The following is a 20,776-nucleotide window of genomic DNA, read 5'->3' on the forward strand; positions in this document are numbered from 1 at the left end:
GGCAGAGTGACTGTAGTAATACATGCATCTGTGTCAGATGATGAAATAACTTCTAGCTAGATAGTTATAAGCATTGCAATAAATCCATATGCCCTAAAATTCACTGTATTTCTGCTTTCTTAACTCATTAGAAGTTTCAAAATATATAAATTATCATTTTATTTGCTGCAGAGGAAAAATCCATGGAGGGAACACTACAACATCTGATACCTGTCACATCAGCATACAATGAGACTCATATCCGTCCACCTGCTTTCATTCTCATTGGCATTCCTGGGCTGGAGTTTGCCCACATCTGGATTTCCATCCCCTTTTGTGTGGTCTACCTTTTGGCACTACTGGGAAACTGCTCTCTTCTGTTTATCATCAAGACAGATCCAAGCCTCCACGAGCCAATGTATCTCTTCCTCTGCATGCTGGCTGTGGCTGATCTTGTTGTGTGTACCACAGCTGTGCCCAAACTCCTCAGTGTCTTCTGGTTCCATGATAGATTCCTTTTGAAGCCTGCCTCACTCAAGTGTTCCTGATTCACTCTTGCTCCACAATGGAGTCAGGCTTCTTCCTGGCCATGGCTTTTGATCGCTGTGTAGCTATTTGTAACCCATTAAGACACTCAGCTATTTTGACACAAACTGTAATTGGGAAGATGGGCCTAGCTATTGTGCTCAGGGGCACTGCACTTCTGAGCCCTCATCCCTTCCTGCTACGTTGGCTTCCTTACTGCAGAACCAATATAATTGCCCACACTTACTGTGAATTCATGGCACTCATCAAGATTGCCTGTGCTGAGACAAGAATCCGCAGAGCATACAGCCTCATTGTTGCCTTCCTTACTGGGGCAGTGGACTTCATGTTGATCGTTTGTTCTTATATCCTCATACTCCACACAGTCTTCCACCTCCCATCCAAGGATGCCCGACTCAAATCCTTGGGCACTTGTGGCTCCCATGTCTGTGTCATCTTGGTGTTCTATACTCCAGCCTTCTTCTCTTTTCTCACCCACAGATTTGGGCAGCATGTAGCTCCCCATGTCCATATATTTATAGCCAACATTTATCTTCTTGTTCCACCTTTGGTAAACCCCATTATCTATGGGGTGAGGACCAAGAGGATACGGGACAGGTTCCTTAAATTTTTCAGTTTTTCAAAGCCACTGGATTGAGGTTTTTATTGTTGGTGGTGGTGGTGATGGCAGTGAGAAATCTAAATGAAGCATGATATCATTCTTAGAATGTATGGTTTGTTCATAAAGATACTCCCAGTGATAAGATGGCTAAGTTTTTTCTGTGGAAAGTAATTTATACAAAGGTAATTGTTTAAGCAGATATAGTAGTATACATAATGCATGTCTCCAGAAAAAAATGACCTAAATAAATACTGGGATTATTCTGAAATAATCTAGTTATGCTGTAAAAAATAATCATTTGAATCTAATCACTGTAACTGCCATATAATGTATTTAAAAGTTCCAATTATACATGCCTGAAACTTATCATTATAGAAAGAATGAATGTAAACATATGTGGATATAAAATTTAAAGGAGATCAGAAAGCTATGAAAGGCCGGCGCCATGGCTCGATAGGCTAATCCTCCGCTTTCAGTCCGGCACACTGGGTTCTAGTCCTGGTCGGGGCGCTGGAGTCTGTCCAGTTGCTCCTCTTCCGGTCCAGCTCTCTGCTGTGGCCCAGGAGTGCAGTGGAGGATAGCCCAAGTCCTTGGGCCCTGCACCCCATGGGAGACCAGGAGAGGCACTTGGCTCCTGACTTCGGATAAGCGCAGTGCGCCAGCCACAGTGCGCCAGCCACAGCAGCCATTGGAGGGTGAACCAACAGCAAAGGAAGACCTTTCTCTCTGTCTCTCTCTCTCACTGTCCACTCTGCCTGTCAAAAAATAAATAAATAGGTTTCCTTTTTGGTGTTCAGTCAGTTGTCACCGATCAGGGAGAACATATGGTATTTGTCCCTTTGGGACTGGCTTATTTCACTCAGCATGATGTGTTCCAGATTCCTCCATTTTGTTGCAAATGACTGGATTTCGTTGTTTCTTACTGCGGTATAGTATTCTAAAGAGTACATGTCCCATAATTTCTTTATCCAGTCAACCGCTGATGGGCATTTAGGTTGGTTCCAGGTCTTAGCTATTGTGAATTGAGCTGCAATAAACATTAGGGTGCAGACCGCTTTTTTGTTTGCCAATTTAAATTCCTTTGGGTAAATTCCAAGGAGTGGGATGGCTGGGTCGAACGGTAGGGTTATCTTCAGGTTTCTGAGGAATCTCCAGACTGACTTCCATAGTGGCTTGATCAGTTTGCATTCCCACCAACAGTGGGTTAGTGTCCCTTTTTCCCCACATCCTCGCCAGCATCTGTTGTTGGTAGATTTCTGTATGTGAGCCATTCTAACCGGGGTGAGGTGAAACCTCATTGTGGTTTTGATTTGCATTTCCCTGATTGCTAATGACCTTGAACATTTTTTCATGTGCCTGTTGGCCATTTGGATTTCCTCTTTTGAAAAATGTCTATTGAGGTCCTTGGCCCATCTCTTAAGTGGGTTGTTGGTTTTGTTTTTGTGGAGTTTCTTGATCTCTTTGTAGATTCTGGTTATTAACCCTTTGTCTGTTGCATAGTTTGCAAATATTTTTTCCCATTCTGTCGGTTGTCTCTTCACTCTCCTGACTGTTTCTTTTGCAGTACAGAAACTTCTCAATTTGATGCAATCCCAATAGTTGATTTTGGCTTTGACTGCCTGTGCCTCCCGGGTCTTTTCCAGAAATTCTTTGCCTGTGCCAATATCTTGAAGGGTTCCTCCAATGTTCTCTAGTAACTTGATGGTGTCAGGTCGTAGATTTAGGTCTTTAATCCATGTTGAGTGGATTTTTGTGTAAGGTGTAAGGTAGGGGTCTTGCTTCATGATTCTGCACGTGGAAATCCAATTTTCCCAGCACCATTTATTGAATAGACTGTCCTTGCTCCAGGAATTAGTTTTAGATCCTTGATCAAATATAAGTTGGCTGTAGATGTTTGGGTTGATTTCTGGTGTTTCAATTCTGTTCCATTGGTCTATCCATCTGTTTCTGTACCAGTACCATGCTGTTTTGATTACAACTGCCCTGTAGTATGTCCTGAAATCTGGTATTGTGATGCCTCCGGCTTTGTTTTTGTTGTACAAGATTGCTTTAGCTATTCGAGGTCTCTTGTGCCTCCATATAAATTTCAGCACCATTTTTTCCAGATCTGAGAAGAAAGTCTTTGGTATCTTGATTGGGATTGCATTGAATTTATAAATTGCTTTTGGGAGAATGGACATTTTGATGATATTGATTCTTCCAATCCATGAGCATGGAAGATTTTTCCATTTCTTGGTATCCTCTTCTATTTCTTTCTTTAAGGTTTTGTAATTTTCATCGTAGAGATCTTTAACGTCCTTGGTTAAGTTTATTCCAAGGTATTTGATTGTTTTTGTAGCTATTGTGAATGGGATTGATCTTAGAAGTTCTTCCTCAGCCATGGCATTGTCTGTGTATACAAAGGCTGTTGATTTTTGTGCATTGATTTTATACCCTGCTACTTTGCCAAACTCTTCTATGAGTTCCAATAGTCTCTTAGTAGAGTTATTTGGGTCCCCTAAATAAAGAATCATGTCATCTGCAAAGAGGGATAGTTTGAGTTCTTCCTTCCCAATTTGTATCCCTTTAATTTCTTTTTCTTGCCTAATAGCTCTGGCTGGAACCTCCAGAACTATATTGAATAGCAGTGGTGAGAGTGGGCATCCCTGTCTGGTACCAGATCTCAGTGGAAATGCTTCCAACTTTTCCCCATTCAATAGGATGTTGGCTGTGGGTTTTTCATAGATTGCTTTGATTGTATTGAGGAATGTTCCTTCCAAACCCAGTTTGCTTAGAGTTTTCATCATGAACGGGTGTTGTATTTTATCAAATGCTTTCTCGGCATCTATCGAGATAATCATATGGTTTTTCTTCTGCAGTCTGTTAATGTGGTGTATCACATTGATTGTCTTGCGCACATTAAACCATCCCTGCATACCCGGGATAAATCCCACTTGGTCTGGGTGGATGATCTTTCTGATGTGTTGTTGCATTCTATTGGCGAGAATTTTATTGAGGATTTTTGCATCTATGTTCATCAGGGATATTGGTCTGTAATTCTCTTTCAGTGCTGCATCTTTTTCCGGCTTAGGAATTAAGGTGATGCTGGCTTCATAGAAAGAATTTGGGAGGATTCCCTCTTCTTCGATTGTTCTGAATAGTTTGAGAAGAATTGGAGTTAGTTCTTCTTTAAATGTCTGGTAGAATTCAGCAGTGAATCCATCTGGTCCTGGGCTTTTCTTTGTTGGGAGGGCCTTTATTACTGTTTCAATTTCTGTCTCAGTTATGGGTCTGTTTAGGTTTTCTATGTCTTCCTGGTTCAATGTAGGTAGGTTGCATGTGTCCAGGAATCTATCCATTTCTGATAGGTTTCCCTGTTTGCTGGTATACAAGTCCTTGTAGTAATTTCTGATGATTCTTTTTATTTCTGTGGTGTCTGTTGTTACATTTCCTTTTTCATCTCTGATTTTATTGATTTGGGTCTTTTCTCTTCTTTTTTTAGTTAGTTGGGCCAATGGGGTGTCAATTTTGTTTATTTTTTCAAAAAACCAGCTCCTCGTTTGGCTGATTTTTTGGAATGTTTTTCTTGATTCAATCCTGTTGATTTCTTCTCTGATTTTAATTATTTCTCTTCTCCTACTAGATTTGGGTCTGGTTTGCTGTAGGTTTTCTAGATCCTTGAGGTGAATTGAAAGCTCATCTATTTGGTGCCTTTCTAATTTCTTGATGTAGGCACCTACTGATATAAACTTTCCTCTTAACACTGCTTTTGCTGCGTCCCATAAGTTTTGGTATGTTGTGCTGTTATCCTCATTTACTTCCAGAAAGTTTTTGATTTCTCTTTTGATTTCTTCTATGACCCATTATGTTCTCCCTGATCGGTGACAACTGACTGAACACCAAAAAGGAAACCTGTTGAAGTGAAATGGACACTATGGGAAACGGTGACTTGATCAGCATAGCCCTGACTGTTAATGAACAACTTAATACATTATCCCTCTTAGTAGTTTTTTTTGTCTGTTCTACTTAATATGACTGGTTTAATTCTGTAATTAATACACAGTTATTCTTAAGTGTTGAAAATTAACTGAAATGTGATCCCTGTTAAACATAAGAGTAGGAATAAGAGAGGGAAGAGATGTACAATTTGGGACATGCTCAAGCTGACTTGCCCCAAATGGTAGAGTTAGAAACATACCAGGGGATTCCAATTCAATCCCATCAAGGTGGCATGTACCAATGCCATCTCACTAGTCCAAGTGATCAATTTCAGTTCACAATTGATCATAATGAAAGCACTAAGAGTCAAAGGGAGCACATAAACAAGTCTAGTACCTGCTAACACTAACCAATGGAGTAAATAAAGGGGAGAGTGATCCAACATGGGAAGTGAGATACGCAGCAGACTCATAGAATGGCAGATGTCCTAAATAGCACTCTGGCCTCAGAATCAGCCCTAAAGGCATTCGGATCTGGCTGAAAAGCCCATGAGAGTATTTCAGGCATGGAAAGCCAAGACACTCTGGCAAAAGATCTCTGTGAGTGAGATCCCAGTGGAAAGAACAGGTCTTCAAAGAAGGAGGTACCTTTCTCTGAAGGGAGGAGAGAACCTCCACTTTGACTATGACCTTGTCTAAACAAGATAAGAGTCGGAGAACTCAGAGGGCTTCCATAGCCTTGGAAACTCATGACTGCGGCATGACTGGGGCATTACTGATGCCATAGACAGGAGTGTCAATTGGTAAAGTCAACAACAGGAGTCACTGTGCACTTACTCCTCATGTAGGATCTCTGTCCTTAATGTGCTGTACATTGAGATTTAATGCTATAACAAGTACTCAAACAATATATTTCACTTTGTGTTTCTATGGGGGTGCAAACTATTGAAATCTTTACTTAATGCATACTAAACTGATCCTCTGTAAAAAAAAAAAAAAAAAAAAAAAAGAAATTATTAACTCCCAACTTGACTCTCACTGGGATTAAACATGACAATGGGTCTGATCTGATTTCATCATCATTTAAAAAATAATCATCTATTATTGTTCACTTTATGTTTCTGTGTGGGAGCAAACTGTTGAAATCCTTACTTAATGTATACTAAGCTGATCTTCTGTATATTAAGATAATCGAAAATGAATCTTGATGTGAATTGAAGGGGAGAGGGAGTGGGAGAGGGGAGGTTTGTGGGTGGGAGGGACGGTATGGGGGGGAAGCCATTGTAATCCATAAATCGTACTTTGGAAATTTATATTCAATAAATAAAAGTTAAAAAAAATAAAAATAAAAATAAATAAATAAAGTACTGCAAAAAAAGTATATTCAGTATCCTGAGTACAGATACATCAAAGGTTGCCAAAATAAAGAAAATATTTGGGTATATTGCCTGAAATCCTTCAGAATGTTGTTATTCATTTCAAATCTGACACCCTCTTTAGCCAAGATCTGTAAAGCTTGTGAGCATTGTTATGGTGAGACAGTTATGTTACTAAACGTAGGATGGTTTATCAAAAAGAAATTCAAAACCAAATGAAAATAAAACAAAAAATGAGAGTCATATGAGGTTAGAAAACAAGAGAAATTGAAAAGTAACAGCATATGGATCCCCAGGTCTTTGGCTGACCATTTACTATGTGTCACCACATTTACAAATTTCCTTCTGTTCATCGCTGTCCTTCCTTCTTAACTTATTTCATTCTTAGCGAAGTACATAACTCAACTCTCCCTTTAATGAGAGTCTCTAAGTGCTTACTTTGCTGTTACCTGTTCACTGACAATTTTCTTTATTTCACCCCAGTTTCTACTTTTCTAGCTATATAATTCAATCTCCCAGTTATTACATTCTTTAGCCTTTTGAAATTCATTACCAGTGTTCTAAAATCTGTTATTTCTTTGAGGATGTCCATTGCTGTCCAAATTGTCTTTGATTTGTAGGCAATTATATTTTCTTTCTGATTGTTGTTAAGTTTTGCAGCTCTTCTTTGTTGCTCTGAAATTTGAACAGAGTTGAAAATCAAAAATCAAGAAACATCAGCATCGTTTATCCCCACTCCTATCCTTGAACTACAGTGAAACCTGAAGGCGACTTGAGATGAAGAATAAGATAAAAGGCTCACTTTTACTTTTCAAACTCCTTGCAAAGTATCTGGGGAATATGTCGTTTGGGGGACCTATACATCAGAAAAACCAATCACCCCTTCAATCTCACACTGTTTTCCTTCACAAGGTCTTTGTGGGATGGCAAATACTTAAGATAATAATTATATCATAACACTGATTTTTGTCATTATTAATTTATTTATTCAATGAATATTTATTCAGCAATTGGTGAGTATCCTTATTCCCTTCACTGAACTAGTAGGGTTACAGGGAAGGACATGCTGAGACCACTCTTGTTAGAGAACTCACAATCCAAGGTGACAAAATAATAACAAAACCCTACAAGAATTTCAGCAATGTCAATCTTCTTTCAGCCTATTTATATATCTGAATGGGGAATGAAGTACCAATTTTCAGTGGTTAATATAATAAAAATATGATAATTTTACTGTATCATATGACACATGAGTAAGTATTCAATAAATGAGAGTCTTTATCACAATTATTGGCATAAGGATGTACTATAAAGGTACTATGGGATCCCAAAGGCAAAGATATCCACTAGATGGACGTGTTCAGTGGGAAGGCAGATACTTTTATCAAAGGAAGAAGGAACATATATTAGGAAGATGAAATCCAAAGCAATTATAGGTGATTTTTTTGGCTTCTACAAGTTTGTGCGCACACTGATCCTTACATAATTCACACACATGCACACCCATGAGAACGGAGAGAAACATTATCATTTCAACATAATCAAATATGTATATATAGATGTTCCTAATGCCATCATGCAGACTTAAGCTTCAATAATTGTACAGGAGTGAAAGCTATAACTTATAAAGGATATCATCTGGGGGCTGGCACTGTGGCGCAGTGGGTTCAAGCCTGGCCTGTAGCACTGGTATCCCATATGGGCACTGGTTTGAGCCATGGCTCCTCCACTTCTGATCCAGCTCCCTGCTAATGCGCCTGGGGAAGCAGTGGAGGATGGCCCAAATTGCTTAAGCCCCTACACCCATGTGGCAGACTCAGAAGATGCTCCTGGCTCCTGGCTTCAGATCTGCTCAGCTCTGGCTGTAGTGGCCATCTCGGGAGAGAACCAGTGGAAGAAAGTCTTTCTCACTGTCCCTACATCTCTGTAACTCTGCCTTTCAAATAAATAAAAAATAAATCTTAAAAAAATCAGAACATCGTATGAAAGTTCAGCTATTCTAATTTTCCTTGTACTAGACATAATTATAGATTTTCTTAATTTTCATTTTATTGTCTCTTTCCTCTGATTGCATATGGCAAAGAGCGACAAAATTTTAAATGTCTCTTTGAAAGTGTACAAAACTAAAATTGTAAATGATAGGCAAGTAATTAAACATGCAATTTTTTCCAAAGGTTGGTAGATTTTACACTTCGAAAGTTACAAAGTTTAAAACTGCATTGCAGTTGTTGAAACATGTATATACACTGTTTTAATTATCTCTGACAATTTATTACACTTATTCCTATTACGCACTGCAGAAGAGGTGTTTTTCACCTACATATGCACAAGCCAAGGGGTAGATTTTAGTTGATTTTTGGTTTTATGTGCAATGTACTTGATTTCGTTCCATTGGTTGGAAGTCTTTCTCACAGACAGATAATGTTCAGGTAATGCTATTAGAGGTACTTATGGGAAAATGTATATGTTTATGTATTGAAAAGATACAGAAATATACATACAACAGTTCACAATCAGTACTGAAGAAATGAATGGGAGTAGGTGCAGGAGATGAAGGGTATTAGAATTGAAACAACTTAGAGTCTATCCCTTCACTTTGTGGCATCTCACATGTATTCACAGATGTAATATGTGGGAGAAAGGGGAGTGATAGACTTGCGTGGAGGGAAGGGCAGTGCCTGGCTAGCGTCATGCCATGAGTCAGGTGTTCAAGTGGACAAGAAAGGAAAGAGGGAGATTTGAAAAGTTAGAGCAAAGTGAGAAGAGAAATTAGACTGTTCCTAAATCATATGTCAATTGGTCCTTTTCCTCTTCCCTAAATTCCTACCAAGTTATCATCAGTCTTCTGCTGTGTTACTGAGAGTTCTGGATATACAGTGTGCTTCCAATAGTGCTAAAACATCTCTCTTCCTGTACTGTTTTCTCCACAAGGCAAACGTGGAGGTATTTTTGGTGCCCCCTGACCTTCTGAGGGGGTTGACAGTAGCAGGAAGAGGCCTCCTCAGTGTGACATGTTTGCAGTGCCAGACTCCTCTTGACTCAGTAGATGTTTTAGTTTTTGTGTTTATATAAGGTAAACAAAATCCATGTATTTTACTTACAGTCATCTAGGAACATAATGAAACTTCCCAACCTACACTCCTTCATGTCCAGGCTCCCATACCCCCTCTTCCTTTCTTTCGCATTCTATCTTTTAATTTTTTTTCAGAGCTGCCAAATCTTTTTTCAGATCAATTAAGAGTGGCTGCAGAGGGACAGCTACATCTTTCTTCAGAACAGCCCTGGCTTGATGCTATGAGGCTGTAGGTCCCACTCTATCTAGGATTTTTGGCGTATGCAAGATGAGCCCTTAATTTGTCCATTAACTAAAACAGGTCCTCATCATAGAATAAACCTGGCTTTGCAAAGTCTTTGCAGCTAGTCTGTGTTTAACACCTCTCTGCTACTTACTTAGAACAAAACACGATTCTGTAACTAAAAGTACGAATAAAATGTGAGAATTGTGAAGGTTCCTAAAAGTTTATGAGTGTCCCCCAGGAAGCCAAGTGTATTAAGAGCTGTAAGCAGTGAGCCATGGAGAAGTGTACCCTCTATGTATATCTCTACTTCTCAATTACAGTTGACATCTCTGAGGAAAGAGCCTTCACTCCTGCTTTTAGCATATACCATGGAAAAGTGTTCCCTGGAAAAAAAGAAAGGAATCCCACTCATTGTACACCCTGGTGAGGTTGAAGTACCACAGTCATTTCCTTCTAGACATGGACATCAGGAAACAGAGAATGGTATCTTGTATTCAGACAAAGGGCTGGGCCTCTTGAAGGCAAAAGGAGAAATCATCAATGGCTTACTACATGCTTCAGTCAGTGTCTTTGGTTTTCAGAAACTTGCCCAGAAATGCAACCCACAGAATTCATCCTGGACTGGATTTCACAGGGAGTCTTACATCTCTTTCACACCCTACACCCCACCAGATGTCCAGTTTAGACATCTCCAATTAGGAGTTTTCTTTTTCTTAAAGGATATGCATAATAAATATCCTGAGATAAACATGGATTTATTTTCTTTCTTGGAAATATTACCAGGCTCTGCATTATCTTTTTGCATGGTTAAGGTCAACGTTAAATTAAAGGGAAATTAAGCTTTATCCAACCTTTAGTCAGTGAATCTTGATTGCTCATCATGTCTTAGACATTCATGCATTCCACAGTGCATGTCCTGGCCAGAGCTCCAAAATACAGTCCAGTCCTTTGTTCCCAGAGCCCCATTCCATACATAGCAGAACCAAAATACCTACGTTGCTTCAGAGTGAGTTCTATGCAGGGACACGAGTTTTCTGCTGAAACAGCTGCTTCCTTTCTGCTGCTCACTGCCACCCTTCTCCTGAGTCCACACCTCATATCCAATGACAAGGAAAACATTTTATCCTGAATTCTAATGTGGACAGGGAGCTTATGTATTTCAGTACTCTGTGTTTCCATCTGGTTCCTGCCCTCAAGGCTACTCAGAGCCACCAAGATTGGCTACAATTTGGGCCTTGGTTTGCCTTCCACTACTTGTTTCACCCACTATATCTCACACTTAGAGATTTTTAACCTGAAATAAAACAAATGATACATTTTTATTTTTAAAGATTTATTTGTTTATTCTAGAGGCAGAGTTACAGACAGAGAGAGGAAGAGAGAGAGAGAGAGAGAGAGAGAGAGAGATCTTCCATCTGCTGGTTCACTCCCCGAATGGCTGCAATGGCCAGAGTTGGGCCAGTCTGAAACTAGGAACAGGAGCTTCTTCCATGTCTCCCATGTGGGTGTAGGGGATCAAGAGCTGGGCCATCTTCCATTGCTTTCCCAGGCCATGAGCAGATAGCTGGATGAGAAGAGGAACAGCTAGGACATGAACGAGTACCCATATGGGATGCTGGTGCTGCTGGTGGAGGCTTAGCCTACTATGCCACAACACAGATTCCTATATTTCTATTTTCAAAAAGCAAACTTTCCAGAGGAAAAATCCATGTTTCTCACTGACTTTGAGTTTGGATGGGAGGGCTGATTGGGGGCTTGGCACTCACTTAGGATTGTGTGGTTCTTCCATCCTCTTACACTATCATAGGCTCTGGGGCTCTGCCAATGTGGAGCACCTACAGGCAACTGGATCTGGGAAACACTCTGCTCTCTCCATGAATGGGACAGAATCACAGGGCTGAGTGGGGATCCTCTGCACCCGGTGATTGTGGGAGCATTTTCTGTTGCCACTCTCAGAATTCTGTGACTGCATGATAGGGTGTAAGGTGTAGTTGGGTCTCTGAGAAATTACTGTCTGGCTTCAGAGGCTCGGGACTCCCTGATTGGTTGGAGCAGCTTATTGCATATCTTTCATATCATTTGTGCTCACACTGAGAACAGCAAAGATCCTTAGTGAGGTTCATGTGCCACTGTGGGCTAACCCTGGGGGTTGATCACCTTGGAAAAGAGGAGGTGATGTTGCGATTTACACATACAGGCGTGATCATACCCTTGGCCTGCTGACAATAGAGCAGATATACCATGATCAACTTGAGTGTCACCCTGAATTCTCACAATTCAGCACTGACCAGAGCTCTCTGACCTCATCTGCATATACATCTCAGTATTCACTGAAGGAGCACACACTCTACTAAACCACAGAGGCATAGTCCCAAGATAAATTCCATTAGTGGAAAAAAAACCAAGAAGTGTTTCCATAAACTCCTAAATACAAGAAACAAGAACACGGAAGGCAACATGATTCAAGTCAGGGAACATAACAACCCTTCAATATTAGAATGTGAAGAAAAGAGATGAAGAAATGCTTGAAAATGAATTCAAAAGAATTATTATAAAATGACACAGAAACAGAGAAACAAATTCATGAGTTAAAGAAATCCATACACGATATGAATGAAATTTTTTTCTGAGAGATTGAGATATTTAAGAAAAATCAAACTGACATATTAGAAATGAAGAATTCAATATATCAAATAGAAAATGTAGTGAGGGCCAGCACCGTGGTGTCCTAGGTTAATCCTCTGCCTGCGGCACAGGCATCCCATATGGGTGTCAGTTCTAGTTCCAGTTGCTCCTCTTCCAGTCCAGCTCTCTGCTGTGGCCTGGGAGGGCAGTAGAGGATGGCCCAAGTGTTTGAGCCTCTGCACCCACATGGGAGACCAGGAGGAAGCACCTGGCTCCTGGCTTTGGATCGGCGCAGCTCCGGCCATTGCGGCCACTTGGGGAATGAACTAACGGAAAGAAGACCTTTCTCTCTGTCTCTCTCTCTCTCACTGTCTGTAGCTCTATCTGTCAAATAAATAAATAAATAAATAATCTAAATAAAAGAAAATATAGTGGAACACCTTAACGACAGACTTGGTGAGGAAGAAAAAATAATATTCAAGCTGGAAGGCAAATCCTTGGAATTATCACAGTTAAGCAAAAAGAAAAAAGAAGAAGAAATTAGACAAACTGAAAATAGTGCTTGAGTTAAATGAGATACTATCAAACAATCAAGCACACATATTTTAGGAGTTACTGAAGTCTTGGAAAGAGCGACTAGATTAGAAAGACTATAAAACAAAATCATAGCAGAAAAGTTCCCTAATTTGGAGAAAGAATATGACATCCAAGTATATAGAACTACTAACAGACATTATCAGAAAGATTTTTACCATGACATATTATAATCAAACTTTCAACAGTAAAAAAGAAAAAAAGCTCAGAGGCTAAAATGTGTATGAGTGAAACACCAGATTTCCTTCAGAGGATTCTCAATTAGACTATCTATTGAATTCTCATCAAAAACTCTACCAGCTAGGAGAGAATGGAGAGACATAGCTCAAGTCCTTAAAGAAAGAATCTATCAACCTGGAATTCTGTATCCAGCAAAGCTCTCATTTATCAATGAAGGTAAAATAAAGACCTTCTGAAACAAACAGAAATTGAAAGAATTTGTCACCACTTGTCCAGCCCCACAAATGATCCTTAAGGTTGTACTACACACAGAAACAGAGAATAATAGTCATCATTATGAAAGAATATGAAGGTATAAAATCTAGTAAAAGTATAAAGGAAATCCAAAGCAAGCAATAAGAATATGTATGAAAAAATTGTAGGACAAATCATTATTTATCAATAATAACCTTGAATGTAAATGGCCTAAATTATCCAATTGAATGACACAAACTAGCTGATTGGCTTAAAAAACAAGACCTGTCTACTTGCTTCCTATTAGAAATACCTCACCAACAGATACATGCAGACTGAAATTGAAAAGATGGAAAAAGATATCCTCTACTAATGGAAACAAAAAAGAGCAGGTGTAGACATCTTAACATCAGACAAAATAGACTGTCACACAAGATTTGTTACAAAAGACAAAGCAGGGCATTATGCACTGATCAAGGGATTAATTCAACAGGAAACATGACTATAACAAATGTCTGTGTATCCAATGCCAAGATGCCTGGTTATTTAAAACTAATATTATTGGATCTAAAGAGAGACATAGACTCCAATTCAATAGTGACGAGGGACTTCAACAACTGGCTTTCATCAATGGACAGATCAACTAGGCAGAGAAACACCAAAGAAACTTCAAATTAATATTATAGGGCCAGAGGATCCACATACAAAGATATTACAAGAAAACTCCATACCAATATTCCTGATGAACGTGGATACAAAATCCTCAACAAAATATTAGCAAACCCAGCTAAACAATACATAAATAGAATGACACACTATACACGACCAACTGAGAATTGTCTCTTGGATGCAGATTTCCTTCACCATATGGAAATCAAAAAATGGATTATACCATACTGGCAAACTGAAGAACAAAGTTTATGTGATCATTTCAATGATTCACAGAAAAATTTTCACGAAATTAAATTCTATTTATATAGCAGCCTTCAATAAGTTATGTTTAAAGGAATTTATGCCAGTATAACAAAAGTCATATACATGAAGCTCACATGTAACATTATACGCAATGGTAAGCAAACACCAGAAAACTTTTCCTCTAATATCTGGTACAAAGCAAGGATGCCCATTGTCATCATTGATATGCAACATATTAATGAAAGTCTTTGCCAGATTAATTAAACAAAAAAAGGAACAAAATCATGCAAACCATATAGGAATTATTAAAATGATCCCTGCTTGCCAATGATGTTTATATATATATATATATATATATATATATAACTTTAAAGACTCCACATCAAAACTGTTACACTCAGAGCAGGTATTTCGCCTACTAGTTAAGATGCCTGAATCCCACATCAGAATACCTGGGTTTGATTTCCAGCTCTAGTTCCTGACTACAGCTTCATGTCAAAGCAGATCCTATAAGGCTGAAGTAATGACTCAGCTTTTGAGTGCCTGCCACCCGCATTAGAGACCTGGACTGCACTCTCAATTCCTGCCTCCAGCCCTTGTCCAGCTCTGATGATTGCCTGGATGAGTACATCAATGTAGATGAGCTCTCTCACTCTCACTGTCTCTGTCTCTCAAATAAAGAAAAAATAAATATTTTTTAAAGATTTATGCTTTCATCTATTTGAAAGGCAGAGTGACAATGAGAGCAAAAGATCTTCCACCCACTGTTTCATTCCCCCACAAAAATAAAGAAGACATGCTTGCACCAGTAATACTTTTATTGTTCATAGAGTAAATAAAATTTACTTGAAACAAATGAGACACAATATTAGCATATGTTAAACTTAGGGGTAAATATACAGGTATACAATTATATATTTTATGTCTATTGGATATTATTCCAGATTTAAGTGCAAAATTAACAGTAAAAATAAGTGGAAAAGTAATGAGATTAACTATGAATGAGATATTGGTTATGGTAGAAAAACAAGGAGCAACTGGTAAACAAAAGGAAAATAAATTAAAAGATTAAATAAATTGTACAAGATCACTTTAACGACTCAATTTCTATAACTACATGTAGAACAGAGATATTCTAATCAGAGGGCTTGCACTTTTAATTTTAAAGGTTATTTGGCCAGGCCAAAGCCAGGAGTCAAGAACTCCATCTGAATCTTCCATTTGAGAGGCAGGGGCCTGAGTAGTTGGGCCACAATCTGCTGCCTTCCAGTATATTAGCAGGAAGCTGGATTGGAGACAGACAGAGGCATTCTTAAATGGGATGTTGACATCACAAGTGTCAGCGAAAACCACTGTGCCACAACACACAACCCCCTTTTACTTTAGTGCTAAGGTATACTTTCCCTCCAAATGATGGTCCAGGGTAATGAAACACGGAGCTCCTTCAAACACTGTGAGCTCTAATGCAGAGTGAGTTAGCAAAAGGTTCACAGAGACTTGCAAAGTAATCAAGAATCTCACTTTTTTCAGTTTGTGTTTCCTTATAAACCAGGATACCAGGTGTAGGCTCAGGTTAAAAACAGAAATCCTCAGAGACCTCGTGTCCTTCACAACACTGCTTCCAGGGGATTTTCTAACGAAAGCTTAGCTCAGGCATGGAGCAGCATTCTCATAAAGACTGAACAGGTTGAGACAACACAAGACAGGAGTCCATCCTGGTGCTCAGCCTGGTGAGTCTTCCCCGTCTCCCAGACAACAGGTGCAACCTTGGTACACTGTGATGAACAAAAGGAAAGAAGTGGGATGAAGGAGGGAGATAGGAGACAAGGGATTTATTTTGCTGGAAAGAAGACTAAGTATGAAGGGAAAGAATAGATCATGGCTAGTAAACATTCAAAATATTTGGATTCACCATAAATCTATTCAATGCACCTTTTAGAAAAATTAGTCTGCCTGATATCTAGAGCAGATGGACTGCATTATATCTTCATAACATGGTTCAAAGTGTTTTGAAAGCATTATCTGCCCTAAAACTAATAACAAATGTAAGAATTTTAACCTTACTGTCACTATTTTCTATATAAAAGAATTACCTAATAGAGTTGGTAAGTTGGGCAAGTTCACACAGCTAATAAGTATCGTGTGTTACTTGCTTCCATCTAAATCCACAGTGCACCTTCATGACTAGTTGGACTACAGAGCTTGTGCTGTCAATCATTAGAAAGCATTGTGCTGTAAGCATCTCAAGAAGACGTAGTGGCTTGAACAGTCCCAATAAGAACAGAAACAAGTATAGAGATTTTGATAGTTTTTAAAAGTTGAATTAATATTTTTCTTCAAATAGGTAAAGAAAGGAAATGATGGCCGGCGCAGTGGCCCAATAGGCTAATCCTCCACCTAGCGGCGCCAGCACACAGGGTTCTAGTCCCGGTCGGGGCGCCGGATTCTTTCCCGGTTGCCCTTCTTCCATGCCAGCTCTCTGCTGTGGCCCGGGAAGGCAGTGGAGGATGGCCCAAGTGCTTGAGCCCTGCACCCACATGGGAGACCAGGAGAAGCACCTGGCTCCTGCCTTCGGATCAGCGCGGTGTGCTGGCTGCAGTGCGCCAGCCGTGGCGGCCATTGGAGGGTGAGCCAACGGCAAAGGAAGACCTTTCTCTCCATCTCTCTTTCTCACTGTCCATTCTGCCTGTCAAAAAAAAAAAAAAAAAAGGAAATGATGGCCATATTTCTGAATAAATCACTGAGTGATAATGGCATTCACAGAGATAGACACCAGCAAAACAATTAGGAGTTGACTTTTGGAAGAAGCAAGGCTGAGAATTCAATTCTAGAAACATCTAATTTGTACTATTTTTGCAAAATAAAAATGACAGTGCTTATCTAGGAGGGATGTGGTTATGGGAATCTGAGGCCCTTACAATACTGAAGATGGAGACAGTTATCTGGGCATCATAACCATGAAATAGCTACCAAAACAATTAACATGGATAAGACTGTTCATAGAGATTGAATTGAGTGAACAGGAGTTCCTCACAATTGCAAATATGGTGTTGTGTAGATAAACCTCTCAAGTTAAGGAGCAACTAAGTAGGTGCCAGCTTATGTAGAGTATAAACATAAACATATTTAAGAAATTATACAAACTATACTATTGTGGAGCAAGTCAAATCCTGTGCCATGAGATAAAATTTTCAGGGGCCTCAAAATATATAGACATTGAAAGTGCTAGTTTTGTGAAGAGGTGGTACAAACATATTCATAATATGGAGCTGAAATGAAACAGCATTATAAATAACATATTACTTTACAATTATACCATGTGTTTGAAATGTCTCCTAGTCAGTTTTATAAGTATATTTTCCTAAATGGGTGTTAGACTACTCCATCTATAACCCAAATATTTTTATATTAAAGTTTTTGATGAAATAAATATTTTATTGGCTCTTCTCTGGAAAAATTAGGGTCACCTAGTATGTGGGCATATATATTGTGTCTATGTGTTGACAGTAGGGGTTAGAAGCCCTATGAAAATAATATACAATAAAATGGAAGATGTGAAGGAAAACAAAGGAGACCATATGACTAATGCAACCAAGAATATTTAATCAATTTTTACTGATTCATAAAAATTACTCCATCTTTTAAAAAATGATAAAGCGATGATGGGAATCTCTACTTTCTAAATGTCAACTAAAAGTTCAGTTTGGCTAAGAACACCAAGCTAAGAGTTTGACTGATAAAATTGGCTTTATGAGGGTTAAAATATCAAAAGAAAGTAAGGATTTTGCAGCAGTTAGGATGTCACTTGGGACACTCGCATACTATATCAGAGTGTTCGGATTCAAGCACTGGCTATGAGTCTGATTCCATCCTCCTTTTAATGTACACTTACAGAGGCAGGAGGTGATGGCCCAAGCAGCTGAGCTCTGCCACTCACATGAGAGACTCAGCTTAATTCCTGGCTCCTGGTTTCTGCTTGGCCCAAACCTAGAATTTTGGAAGTGAATCAGTGGATTGGATCTCTCTCTATCTCTTATTCATTCAGTTGCTCTCTCTCTCTCTGCCTTTAAAGACAGAAAAAGTAAAAGAAATTATCTCATGAATCCCACATTATGTGGACTAATATCCCTCCTTTCAATAAAAATAGTTTGCATGTGTATATACATGATATTTACAGATGAAATGAATATGACAAAATGCTAACAATTGTTAAATCTGAAAAAAGATTTTAATTAAATAAAATTAAAATTATAAAAATTACTAAAAATAAAACAGAAAAAAGAAATCATCTCATGATATCTGATCATCACAAATAAGGATAGATGGTTGATCAGTAAAGGGATAAATACACAGATATTAGATACACAGGCTTATTATTTATTTGTTATATCAGGATACAATGAAATATTATTCAACTATAAAAAGAATGAAATTCTTCCATTTGCAGCAAAATGCATGCAATTGGAGGATCCCATGTTGAATGAAATAAGCTGGACGCAGAAAGACAGGTAGTGCATGTTCTTCATATAGAAAGAAGATACAATTTTCAAAGAAAAAAGAAAGCAAATTCAAAATAAAGAAAAGCCTGTGTGTATCAGTTCTACTGCAAATACAGTTGTGTCAAACCTTGCTGTATATCTTTGCCAAACCAATGGTTAAGAATGATATACTACTATATTTTTAAGGGAAGGAAAAGAAAGGAGAGAAGAGGAGACCAGATGAGATGAGAAAAGACAAGAAGAAGGAAAGGAGAAGGAAGGAGGAAGAGAGGGAATGGGGGCGGGAGGAAGTAAAGGATTGTCATAGAACTGTATCTATGAACTACATTGAGTCTGTTCTCTTTGTAATAACATTATATTATCATGAAAAAGTAAAAGAAAAAAGTATGGAAAAACTGATATTAAAGTGCTAGTACTCCAACTTAGCTATGAAAGCTAATGAGTACTGTTTTATCCCGTTTTTGCAGTTTTATATATATGTGACTGGCGTAAATGTGTTCAAGTTTTATAGGTATGTAAAACATTATCTACGTAGTGTTTGTGTGTATGTATATAATACACATAGTGTATAGTATACGTAAAGTACATAAAATTGTAATCAATAAGTGAATACATATTATATAAAGTGTAGTACATGCTAAAATAATAAAAAAAGTCTGTTTGATTTCTTTACTTAAAAATAGCTTTTATTTCTGATAATCTCCTTGGTTATTTCCAGTTCACATTGATTGAGGTATATCTTTCTCAAATTATGCTTTGATGTTGAAAATAAAGTAATTCAGAAGGAACTTTGTAATTCTTCAGTTTGAAGATGTAACATCACACTTTCTCAAGGGTGATTCTAAGAAGAAACTCTCTCCTGAAATTGGAAATATATTATTTTATTTCACTGGAAAATTTGCCTAAGGATTTCTGAATGAGATATAATCTCGTTCAGAAAACATTTTAACATATGAGGATTATTTGATATAAAACTGGATGGGAGCACTTATTTCTCAGCAATACAGTGCAACACCTGATATTTTTATTTTAGATATCTTTTGACAAACAGCTACAATCTATAAAGTCATATATTCAGAAAAGTAGTAGCTTAAATTGTTTTGTTATTTACATATTTTCATGAAGATGTTTAATATTTGTTGTGTGAAGATATTATTTTTTTCCAGTATTTATTTATTTTAACACTTAAATACATTAAATAAGAATTGGGGTATAAATTTGGAAAACGAATGTTCTACATATTTGGTTGGATAGTAACTCCCCAAATTCATATCAGTGTTCTTCTATTTTACCAAGAAGGAGGGAAGGAAGGATGGGAAAAAAGAAGGAAGAAAGGAAGCAGGGAGTAAGGGAGGGAGAAAGAAAGGTTAAGAGTCATCAATATTTAACAAATTGCCATAAGAACAAATGTCTTCCAGGAAGACTAAGATGAAACTAGGGAGAGAGAAAATCATAAATATTCAATACTATAGTATTCATCCATCCAGGCTTATAAAAATTGATTATGTAACTTCACAGTTATAAAAGTCAGTATACAAGGCAATGCTGATTTTTATAGGGAAGCATTTGATCACATTATTGAAATATTCCATGTAGGCATCTATCAGAATGTCTTATAATTTTGAGAATTTCACTTTGTGAATTTAAGAATGAATTAAAATGATTAAATTTCAGAATAGATTAAAATGGCTTGAGGATAAATGATTGAATTTAATAATAGGGGTGTTTAGATTAAAATATTGGTGTGCTGCTCAGTTGAAAGCATCATGTGGGACATTTTATTTCAATTTATTGTGGTTTCCTCAAGGGAAGTTATGCCTCAGATATCACTTGTCTGAAGTACTCTATACATAGTGCATTGAAAATTGATCAAACTGCTTGCAGAACAAGCACACAAATGCATAACGTTCTCTGTATTACCTTTAGGGCTCCATAGTTAAAGCTGTATGGTAACATGAAGGTTATGTGAGCACGCATTTTGGGACCATGGACTTATGCTATACCAAGAAGA

The 20,776-nt window shown here is 38.1% G+C and overlaps 1 pseudogene; it reads left to right on the forward strand.

Moving 5' to 3' along the window:
* The first annotated feature begins 182 nt into the window (after window positions 1-182).
* Window positions 183-1,162, forward strand: LOC100349375 (olfactory receptor 52K2-like; annotated as a pseudogene).
* The last annotated feature ends 19,614 nt before the right edge of the window (window positions 1,163-20,776 follow it).

Source organism: Oryctolagus cuniculus, chromosome 1 (assembly GCF_051225735.1).
Source record: "Oryctolagus cuniculus isolate XC-2025 breed Fujian yellow rabbit chromosome 1, ASM5122573v1, whole genome shotgun sequence".
Lineage (NCBI taxonomy): Eukaryota > Metazoa > Chordata > Mammalia > Lagomorpha > Leporidae > Oryctolagus > Oryctolagus cuniculus.